This window comes from Apis mellifera, linkage group LG2 (genome assembly GCF_003254395.2).
Source record: "Apis mellifera strain DH4 linkage group LG2, Amel_HAv3.1, whole genome shotgun sequence".
NCBI lineage: Eukaryota > Metazoa > Arthropoda > Insecta > Hymenoptera > Apidae > Apis > Apis mellifera.
The window spans coordinates 1381102-1394748 of NC_037639.1; positions in this window are offsets into that span (position 1 = coordinate 1381102).

Here is a 13647-nt window from a genome sequence, read left to right on the forward strand (position 1 = left end):
TTTTAATAATAAACTAAATGCTAGTTTAATATTATTATTGTTACTTGAAAATTATTAACATAATTAATAATTTTAATATAATATCATTTATTTAAAAAAAATCTATTATAATCATAATTGTGCACGCTCGTGTATAACTCAACAAAAGCGATGGAATTGCAAATGCGCATAATATGTCAAATATAAAGAGGAAAGAAACACTCATATTTGTTAAGTTATAAATAATTAAAGTTTATATTAAATAAAGCGAAAGACAATTATAGTAAACTTTATATCTATCATTTTTTATCTAACAAACATAAACGTAAATTATTAATTTAATAAATAAATATCAATCGATTTTTGTATATCAATTTTATTTTGATAGAATTAACTTTTTAAAAACATCTTCCAGAAAATATATTAAATATATATATATATATATATATATATATATATATATATATATATATTTAAATTATATTTAAATATATATATATATAAAATATATATTTAAATTATATTTAAATATATATATATATATTATATTATAAATATATATATATATATATATATATATATATATATATATATTTATATTATATTTAAATTATATTTAAAGTTAAACTAAAAGTAAAACATTTAAATTAAAAGAAATATTAAAAAAAATATTTTAATAAAAACAATTATAATTTCATTCAAATATGTAAGAAAAAATTAAATTTTATGCAGTATATAATAGATATATATATATATATTTATCACGAAAAATGGATTTTTAAACTTTTTTATTGCTTAAAGAAATTGTATTTAACAAGTTGTATTGGATTGTATTGTATTGGATGAGCAGTTATTAGAGATATTTCTTCTGTTCGCAAACCACTCGTTTTCTAGCTTCGACTCTTCTTAAACTTTCCTAAAAACTTCAAAATAGAAGAAACTTCGATTAAATTGCAATGTTACTTTTATAAACATTCGTTGTTTCATGTTTCTTTGCAAAAAAATATTATTTGTTTTAAAATTACAATTTTAACTTTATTTATTTTATTATTTGTTCAAAGCAAGAATAAATATGTATATAAATATAATTTAAATAATTTATTAACAATATTAAAATTTATTTAGTGCATGAAAATATATCTATAATATAACAATTTTTATTACATGTATATTATTTATATATAAATTATATATAATATAATTATATATATTATATATAATATAATATAATATATATAAATTATATATAAATATATATATATATAATTTATATATAAATAATATACATGTAATAAAAATATATATATTAAAAAATATATAATAAAAATTATATATATATATATATATATATATATATATAAATTAATAATATGTGAAAAAATAGTATATAATTTTATGGAATATACATAGTGTCTCACAATTCATACAAATAAGATCACAAAAATAGTTTTAAAAAAAATTGTATAGCTAGTTAAAATCAAGAATAATATCATTTTCAATAAAAATATGTTGAAAAATCAGTGGATTTATTTCTGTTCAAATAATTAATTTCCAATTGAATAATTAATTAAAAATTCTAAAATTTTATATAAAAATAAAAATTATAAAATAAAGTTTTTTATTTAAGACTTTTTTTCTAATAAAATTGAAATTTAAAATTTTTTAATAATTAATTAAATTTTTTTAATTATTAATTTAATTATTAATAATATGTATTGAATAAATATGTTTTAATTATATACAATTATATTAGAAACAAAATCTTGTAGTAAAATAAAAGAACATTCTCATACATATAATCTTATCTATTTAATTATATCTATTTAATCATATTTAAATTAAGTAAATTATTTATTAAATACATTTAATAAATACATTTAATAAATAATTAAATGTATTTAATAAATTGATATTTTAATTAGATTTATTCAATAATCTAATTCAATTATTCTTTTATCTATTTTAAGTTATATAGTTCCATGATACTATTTATGTAAATTATGAAAATTATAGCATTATTTCTATGTGTTTAATTACGACTACAAAATTAAAATTTTTTTTAATTACAGATATTATATAGATGATATATATATATATATATTTATTTATTTATTTATTTATTTACATATTATATATATAAGATGATAAATTTTTTAAAATAAGGAAATTAATGGAAAGAAAAGAATAATTAATACAAATTTGTGGAGAAACATGCTATATCGTTTCGAGTTCGAATCATACGTTTCACGCATATAGTTCGCAGCTTGAGTGCGGATGATGAAAACAGGCTTGACCAACGGCTCTCTGTTTGCAACATAGTAAAAGGTACAGAGAGCGTGGTTGCGTAATGCCGCCTTATTGCTTGCCGGAGGAGAAAGTCGGTCTTACAACGTGTCTGTGATTCTCTTATGTGGCATACACGTACATATGCATACGTTTATTGCTTGTGAACTGGTCAGATCATACAAAAACCACAATCTGATAAAATCAGATATCAAAAAACGATAGTTCTTGATTAGCAACAAATTACGTAACATATTTCAAATTTCATTGTTCAAATAAATTTTTGATTTTAAAAGAAATATTAAATTTTTATTAATTGTTCAAATAATTTTTGATTTTAAAAGAAATATTAAAAAAAAGAAATGGAAAGATATATTATATTAGATATAATATTTATTTCAATATGAATTAATATTCGTGAAAATTGGATTAGTTGGTAACTAAGATAATACATTTCGTTTTTTACGTTTAATATGCAGAATTATATTTTTGAAATAAATAAATAAAAGTAAGTATTTTTATTTCTTGTATACATTTTTTAATATATTTTACAAATAATTTTTTTTTCTGATAAATCAACTTGATAATCAACTACTTTGAAATGAATGTATCATTGAAATATAAAAAAAAAAATAATATTTTGAAATAATATTTATTTCAAAATTATAATATTTACTAAAAAATAAAATGTTTTGAAATTTAATATTATTACAATATAATATATTGAATCATGCTATCATATAACATAATAATAATATAAAAAATTGAAAATATTTTTGATATCTAAAAAATAAGGAGTGAAAGATAAAACAAAATCCTCTTTGATGTTTCTTGTATTTTAATTAAACAAAAAATGTATAAATATTTTATTTATATTTGTGTTTTATTTTAATCATACGTAAATAAAAAATAGTAATTTGTTCGTAATTTACACACTAAATGAAATAGTATTTTCAAATATTTTCTTATGGAAATATTCCAGTTTTTTGTTTATTTTTATTAATTTATTTTATTAATTCATTTCAAATTTTATATATATTTATTATCAAATTTTATTTATATTTATATTTATAAAATATCTCAAACGAAAAATTCTTTTATAAACACATCTTCAAAAATCAATGACTAATAGTTATTTATCTGATCAAGAAAATATAATTATATTTAAATCATATTCACTTAATTTATGATTATATTTCTTAAATATATATATTATATAAATGTATATATTACTTTTATTATTTATTTTTAATAAATTTTTTAAAATTTCTTTTAAATAAAATTATTAATATTAAAAATTATATATAACATATATTAAAATTTATAATATATAATTATACCTATTATATTTACTAAAATTATTATTTATTTTTTATATTTAAATATTTATACATATTTCTTAGAAATATATAGACACTCAATATATTATCCTTAGAGCAAAAATTTATACTATTAAAATTTAACATTAAATATAATAAATGAGCAAATTAAAATAATTTTGACTCGAATTTTTATATAAAAATTTATCACTAATAATAATAAACAATAATTATTACTGATTTTATTATGTTATTATTTTATACTAATTTAGATTCCAAGTTACTTAAAATTATTTATAATATTTATATATTTATAATTTTTTATCATAAAATCAAAAAATAAGAATTTTGCATTTCATCATAAAATAAATTTTTAGATTATTTACTCTTTGATAATATATCATCCACATTCATTCAACGCATTATAAATTGATATTCGAAAGCTCTTAAACGATTTATAAACGGATTTTTTTTCATAAATTATTTATGAGCATTAATAAATCAATGATTAATAACGATAATCAAACTAAAATTTATTTATAATCGTGAAAAATATAAATTATATCAATATAAATAATGTAATATTTTCAAAAAATTATATTCATAAAATTCTCAAAATTAACTATATTAATTTATATTCTCAAATTAAAAACTATATCTCCAATTAAAAACTATATATGCAAATTAAAAAAAACATCAGAGAATAAAACAAAAAATATAAATTCTATAATCATATCATAATCAATATATCATATATAATCAATATATTTAATATCTATTGTATAAAAATATATAAATTGTATAAAATTATATAAATATATTATAAAAATGAAAAGTATTTTATCTTAACATAATTATTCAATGACTTATAGATAATTATAACAATCGGTGTTATACGATACGATTATCCTTTCCAATATTGATTGATTGACATCTTTCTTTGTCGGCTGGAATTCTACAATTTATAGTCTTGATTCAATTTTGTTACAACAAAATATATTAATGTACTTAATGGCTTAAAATTGTTAAACATATTTAACAATTCATGCCAATTATATAATAGCAGTTGTTATTAAACTATTAAATAATAAATTAATTACTTTTTTATTTTTCATTTAATAATTATTTTATGGATATGAAAAATAATATTTATTTAAAAGACATTAACAATTTATCGAGATAATAATATTTAATAATTCAAAAATTATTGAAAATAAATGTCGTATTAAGTTAAAGAAATATCTATAAATTATCTAACTGTTAGATTATTTTTTGCGTGTACAAATCATTTTTAGATTTTTAAATAATAAAAATTTCCACCTTTAAATTAAACAATATGCATTATCATATAAATTTTAATTATTCATATGCAAATATAAAAAGAATGTTATTTTTTCGTTTTAATTGGATTTAAATTATTTGAATATCTCATCATTAATTCAATTTCCATGTTATAGATTTCTAAAAAAATTTATTAAAGTTTAGAAATCATTTAAATTGCATAGTAATACAGCAACATATAATATACAAGACAATTGATAAATTTACGCAAAAAGCACAAATGCAAAATATATAATATATAATAAATATATAATTCAAATAATAATATAATAATATGATTAAAAAAAATTTAATTAATAATAATAATAATAATAAAATTAAAATGAATAAAAAAATACAGAATGATTATATTATAGAAACAATTATAATGCCAAGCAAAAGTTTATGTAAAAACATATATCATAATATTTTATATATAAGATAATATAGTATTATATGAAGCAATACTAAATATATAAAAAATAATACTATAAAAATAAATTTTTCTTATTTTATTTATCTATAACTTCGATTTTCACAGAATTTATAAATAATTCTAATCTATGTGAACATGTAAAAGAAAAAGATATATTTTTTTTCTTTTTTAAGATTTTTATAGATTTAAAGATTAGATTTTTATAGTTATTTTATAAATTTTATTTTTATTAAATTAAATAATATTTTATTTAATTATTAAAATTAAATTCTATTAATATTCTCATATTCAATAATTTTAAAATTATATGGGAAATTGTAATTATATATCTGCTATTGTATGTCAATATCAATACAAGCATAATCTTAGATGTACATATTTCGATCTTTATCTCTAAGTGTTTCATTGTAATAAACTATGGTTATTATTTTAAGTGTTTTATTGTGGGAATGTTCAATTCAATATTATTTTTTAGCACAGTTTCATAATTGGATCTCATAGACTCAGATGAATATTATTGCTATTTTATATAATAATAGTTATGGAGTGAATTATATAATGATAGCGATGATTTTTAATTAAATAATCAGATCATTTTTCATAATTTTATGTCCATTGCTTTCATATTTGCTTTCTTTTAACAGTGAAATAAATTTTTCAAATCAATTTTTAAATATTATTTGTTGTAGATATGTTTTTATTATTAATTGTGATTTTTTTGTGTATCTATTAATCAGATTATAAAAACAAATATAAATGAATATTATTTATTCATCATATATATATATATATATATATATATATATTTTAAAAATTATTAAATTATCAATTATCAATTAATTTATGCAAAATTCTCGATCAATTCATTTTACACTAAAAATAATAATTTTTTTAAATTTTATATTAATATATTATAATTAATATTTAAGAGCTATACGTTACTGTAATAATAACAAATTATGAATTCAATTAACTGAGTGATATATTATAAGTATATAGAATTTTATGCCATTCTTGTTTAACATTGAAATAAATAATGCTATTATCCGAGTTTTTGACTTCTTAATTTTAAACATTTTAGAAATGCTTAATCAAATTCAAATCTAATGAATGGGAAATTTAAAATTTTTATTTCATTCGTCAACAACATTTTAACTTTGATATATAATTATTTTTATAATCAAATATTCTCTTTATGTTTGTTTTAGCCTCTAAAATTGAATTTTCAAAAATGTTCCATGAATATATTATATATCTTATATACTAACATCTTATTTATATGTCATTTATATTCGAATATTTGAATAATCAAAATTTAGATAACCGATATTCTAGTATATTTGAAATTGTTTTTTATTATATTTCATATTAAAAATAAAGATTCTTTTATCGTACCAAAGAGATTAATAAATTTATCAAATGAAAAAGTTTCCAAACTAAAAGTTTAATATTTTTTAGCAAATTTCCTTAATGCTACTATTTCTTTTTTTTCTTTTAATGATTAAAAATTTTCTTGTACTTACTCAGTCAAAAATTCTCCAGTCATTAATATTATAACTTATAAAAATAACTAACATTAACAACATTTTCTTCATTATAATTGAAAACAACCATAGTTGTTTTCTTTGATTTACACTTATGATTATAATTCAATCCTTTTTCATTTTTCGGAGCTATTATGTTTTTTTTTTTTTTGAAGTTTTATGATTTTCAATAATATATTCTGCATATTTTTTCTTTGTGTAATTTATCTTTGATTTAATTTTTCGACTAATAATATAGAAATAATTTCTTGCAAAGATTTTCCGTTTGATATATATATTTCAAAACAAAATTTTACTTTGAGATTTTAAGGTCAACTAAATGTAGTAGTTTTGCGTAGATTTCTTCGAATGTAAATATTCTTGACTTTTCACGAATCTATAATTGAAACTGACCGAAAACTTTTATACATATTAATTCAATAATATTGTAATTTTTGAAATATAATTTGTTTTGAAACGTATTAATCATTTTATTTTTAATATTTCGTAACATTTTCATATCTACGTATAATTGTTTTATATATTGGTATTAAAATTATTAACTGAATATCCAACTAAAGTTTTACTTTTTCTATTTTTCCTATGACCAAATTTTAATTACTTTTTTTCTATTATTTCATGCTACAGCAATTAAACACTTCTATGTGTTTGACGTTTACATCACGCATTTTATATTTAAAAAATTATAATTATTTTTAATGAATTTTATACATGTTATTTGATTGACAAAAATTTATATTGAAGATAATATTAAAATAAATTTCTCGAAATTCTTTTTTTAAAATGAAAAAACAAACTTATTGGAAATTTTTGTGTACTAATATGTTAAAAGAAATAATTTCCTTTCTTTTTATTAATTCTTTGAGAATTGGAAAATTGAATATCGAATAATTTATATATAAATTATATAATCTATATAATAAATAATTAATTTACATGATTATATTTGATTTTTTATATTAATTAATATTATTATGTAATATTAGATATATTTAATTAATCAATTTAATCTTTTATATCTTAATGTTACATTGATGAAACACACATTTTGAAAATATATCAAATGTAGCTTCTTATTAATATTTAAAAATTATTTTTGTATAAAAATTAACTTTAAATAGATTTTCTTATTTAAATAATACTTTTTTCTTTTTTTTAAAAACTCATAATAAAATTTTCGTAATTCTTTTTTTATATTAATTTCTAGATTTACATGTATTAGTCAACTTATAAATTACATTATTTTTATTAATAATTTAAGTTTTTATTATTTAATTTAATTGAAATTTAAAGAATTTAATTTACATAAATGATTTTAAACGACTTGAGATCAATCAATTTGTTTCATTTACCACAAATTAATTAATATAAACAATTTATTTAATCAATAATATTATAGCAATGTATTAAAATGAAAAAAATTTATCATTTTAATTTAATTTAAATAACTTCAACTTTTATGTGATAAAGAAATAGAAATATATATTAATATATATTATAAAATAGAATATATATTACATCAGTTCTTAAATAACAATTTAAAAATTTATGTATAATTAAAAATTATGTATATATACAGAATATAAAATATTTGTGAAATATCTCTAAAGAATTGATTCTAAAGAATTGATTCTAAATAAACAAAAATTGACATATAAAAATATCGGCTTACTTATTAAATTATAAATATTCTTAATATATATATTATATATATAATATATATAATATATATTATTAATGTATATATATTAATATTAAGTTATAAATAATTTCAATTTAGAATATGATATAATAGAAACAGCGTCTCATTTTGTTTTTATCTTGCTTCATTTAAAAAATTATTCTACGAATATTAACATTTTCTCAGAATATATTACGAAAAGATTATGAAAACTCATTTAATATTCAAAATAATATATATATAATATTTACTGCTACAATTATATTTATTGTTATTAATGTATAACATAATTTAAATGCCAATTAATGAATATATAAATTCTCAAATTATATCAATACAATTTAATTATGTTCAATTCATTGATAAATAATAAATCAAATTATCAAATTATATATCAATAAAGAATCAAAAGTGAGAATAGAGAAGAAAATTCACTTCAGAAATAGAAAATTTTTTTTAATGAATCCTAAATTTATTTTGTATACTTAGAAAACTGATCAATAAAAAATTGAAAATTATATATAAATACAAATTATATATACAAATAATATATAAATACAAATTAACAATTAAAAAAAATTTTTCTAATATATTATATTTAAAATTCCTTATTAATATCAATATAAAATAAATATCATTCGTATATATATGTGCATAAACTATATATTAATTTTTGGTTCTCATTAATTTAATTTTTATCATGAATGTAATGCATATAACATGAATCTAAAATATATTATAAAAATTCTAATTTTAGAAGAATTAAAACTATATCATTAAATTAGAATGAACTAAAATAAATTGGCTAAAAATTTCTTAAAATTTATCTAATTTTTTTAAATATTCATCATAATTTGCCATAAATAAGATTTGATATTTTTTATATTTCCATATATTTATATACATAGGAATTTCACGGCTAAGATTAAATACTTTTTCATTATTAATAACGAAAAAAATCAATGTGTTACAATAAGTAATAATAGTAACAATACGATATAAACAACTGTTTTCTAATGTTAATTTTCAAGAATTATTGCTTCAATTAATAAACAGTAATGAAAAAAAATTGATAAAAGAGAAAATTTCCGAATCGAAATTTCAAGTGAAACTCGAGAGAATTCAATACGCGTCCAGTGTATATACCGCATGTATACACATATACCGCTCATTTCGCAAGTGGTACGGTAATACAGCCTTTTGGTGCATCCGAGAAGGAACAACCGGTTAGCTTTGTCTCAACGATGTCTAGCGGAGCGGTCGTAATAGCGGCTGTTATAGCGCGTGACATAAGGCCGAGGCCTGGCTTCGCCGTGACGCGCCGTAAAGATTGCATTTTCTCATGAAAGCCGGATGAATCACGTCATGAGAGTGAGAACGCGCGCACATCGACCCAACTCTTATCCTTTTCTCTTCTCTTTTCTCTTTTCCACGAGCTTGTGATCCACACCGCTACGTTTCGCTACAGAAAGTAATAAGATTTCGCTGTTACGCTCACGAGCGGTCCTTCTGAAGTAGAGACGGACGGATCGTGAGAAAGAAATCGCTACCGTTCTTTGCGAGGAGACAAATCAGACTATTCCAATTTTAACGATTCGCAGGTATTCTAACTAATGTTTCGTCCTCACTTTTTATTTTATTACGATTACATTGTGATCTATTATGATCTATATAGTATTAAAATATATAGAAATATATATTTATAACCCGAATTGTAGCTTATGATCTATCAGTAATTAATTAATTATGATATTAATTAATTATGATATTATTTTCTTTTATTCAAATGTAAAATTGCCATGAAATCATAATAAAATCTATTTATATTTATAAATTTTCTTTCTTTACAATTGATAAAACTCTTGAGCAATCTTTAAATTATTTACATCTTTTTTAAACATAATTTTTATTTGTTAAACAAAAATAATAAGACGAAAACTCCATATTTCGAAAATTTTATATTTTCTTTTTTTGACATTAAAATTATCGAGATTCAGCAATTAATTATATTTTTACTGTAGGATAATTTTATATTTTAAATAATATATGTGAAAAGATAAATTAAAAAATAGAAAATTAAATGATATGTCTTACTTTTCAGAAAAAATTAACAAAAATTAATTTTTTACAATAATTCTTTATTTCTTTTTTCCATATTATATTAAATACTCTTAATTACTCTTCATAAATATTTCTTATTTCTTAAGAAAATATACTAAAAAATAATAGATATAATAATAGTAAAAATTTTTCATATTATAAATTTATATCATTAAATAAATATAATATATCTATCGAAATATGTAGATATATAAATATTTAATATGTTTCAACATATAACATTTCAATAAGTCACTACTTCACAAATATTGTAAAATTTTTAATTAATTAACAAATACTGAAATTAAAAATAAAAATAAAATAATATATAACAAAATTATTATATCATATATATTTTTTCTTTTTTAGTTATTTAATCTCAATGATTGGAGAAAGGATGCACATTGTGCAATGCAAAGCATATTTTTATATTATATTCAGTTTTTTGCGAATATAATAGTTTTAATAATAATTAAAAAAATATATAGATTAAGAAAATAAATATATTATCTATAATAATAAATAAATATAATCTATAATAATATATACATAATAATAATAATATAAATAAATGTTAAATATATTATTTAATATATTAATATTAAATATATATATGTAAAATTTTTTGCAACAATTTTGGTAAAATGTTTAAATTAACAAAATTTAAAAAGACTATATTATATGTTATGTCTTTTAATTTTAGATACATATTATTTATTTATTATTTAAAAATGGATTTTTAAAATTAGAAGTTTTTTTCATTATATTTATTTATTACTTTATTATATTTTTGATAAAAATTTTCGAATTTTTTATTTATATTGATATTTATATTGATATGTCATAAATGAAATTATATTTATATAATATGATGTTTCAAAAGTATATTTGGTTTTTTTATTATTGAATAACTTCCTTATTTCTTCTTTTATTATTAAATAATAAAATAAATATTGAATAATAAATAAAATAATAATAAAATAATAAAATAAAGATGATTCTAATTAAAAATTTTATTAGTATTATTAGTATTTTATTAGTATAGTGTAGATATAAGTATTAGATATAAATATATCATAATTAACATAAACAATAATTATAATAAAATAAAATCTTTTTAATTAAATTAAATGCATGATTTATAAATTAAATGAATAATAATACTAAAAAGATAATAAATTAAATAAAAATATAAAATTAACTATAAAAATATTTATATATATAATGAAATAATTTAATAAAATTTATTTGATAAATATGACTGAAGAGTTCAGAAACAATTGTTAATTTAAAAAATTATCTCAATAAAACTATAAAACGTATCTAATTCAATATAAAATATTTGACTCATATTGAAGCTGAACTAAGAAAGAGGTAAAATTATTTCTTAACTATGGATAGAAGAAAATAATGGAAATAATTTTCATATATCTTTGTCATTGTCCATCATTTTGCATGATACATAATAAGGTTATTATAAGCGATCCTGCATGGTGAGCGTATCGTGAGAAAAGAGCTGCAAGTATTCTGAAATTAGCTTCTCAAGGAAACAGTAAACTGACCTTATTTCATGAATTCTTTTCTTTGGTGCAGAACTGAAGGCCACAAAGTGAGAATACATTTTATCGACTCGAAAAAAACTTCTTTGTCAACTTAGTTATATTTAACAAACTATATTTTATTAAATGTAATATTGGTTATTCTATATATCCTTTAATTATAATAAAATATAACAGTGGACAATTTTTTTTATATGTATATAAAGTATTATATAAAGTAACAATAAATATTCATACATTCTTTAAAATAAATAACTTTTTTAAAATAAGATCAAACAACTTAAATTTTTTTAAGATATTGATTAATTTATTAGATAATGTTTAAATAAAATTTTTTTAATTGCTTGTATTGTAGAAAATATTAGAATGACAAAAAGAAAGATATAATAAAATAATTATTAAAATTAAATAATAAAAATATAAATGCGTTCAGATAATGGAGCAATGTATTAAATTTTATATATTTTATTATCACATGATACAAGCAAACAATCTTTTATATTTTTTTACCTGCTAAATTATCACTTTTTAATATAAATAATTTTTTGATATCATAATTTTTTTATATCATTTCTAATTATTTTTTAAATTATATATATAATATTTTTTCGAGAATTATAAATGCTTCAAAACAAAAAGACACTTTATATTAATGTATTAGTCTATTTTTTAATTTAGAAATTTTTTATAACATTTTAAAAAATTTTATTACATATATATATACGTATTTCTCATATTCAAATTAAATATTTATATCAATTTCATCCTAAATTTATTACTAAAGAAATATCCAAATTTATTTTTCGCCAATTTTTAACTTTTTTAGCTGATATTATAATAATCAACGTTTCATAAGTAAATGATAATTTTTTATTTTTCATATCATTAATAATTAGTTGATATTAGTTTCTCAATATTATATTCTTTTGTTAAATTCCTTGCACACTCGCCATCTTTTCAATTTCAATATTTTGTTTTACTAGGCAGAAAGGTCATAGTAAGTATTAAGTTGTTTTAAGTATTCATTTTTGTTTTGACACTATTATGATAGACATAATTTGAACATATTTTATTTTTCTATTTTTATAATTCTTGCTTATTTTATTTTTTATGATACCGAAAGAAAAATACCAAAGAAAAAAAATATTTGGTATAAAGTTAATATAAGAATTCAAAATTTTCTTAAGATATTCAAGTTATATAAAACATTTTATATATAATTTAATAATATTTTATATATAATTATATTATTATATATAATAGTATATAGTATGTATATAAGAAATAAAATTATATAAAAAAAAATATTAATGTTGTTTGTATATGTAATTATAATACATTTAATTATTATACATATTTTGCAATAATTGCTCAAATAATTAAAGTTAAAAATATATAATAGATATATAGAATAAATATTGTATTA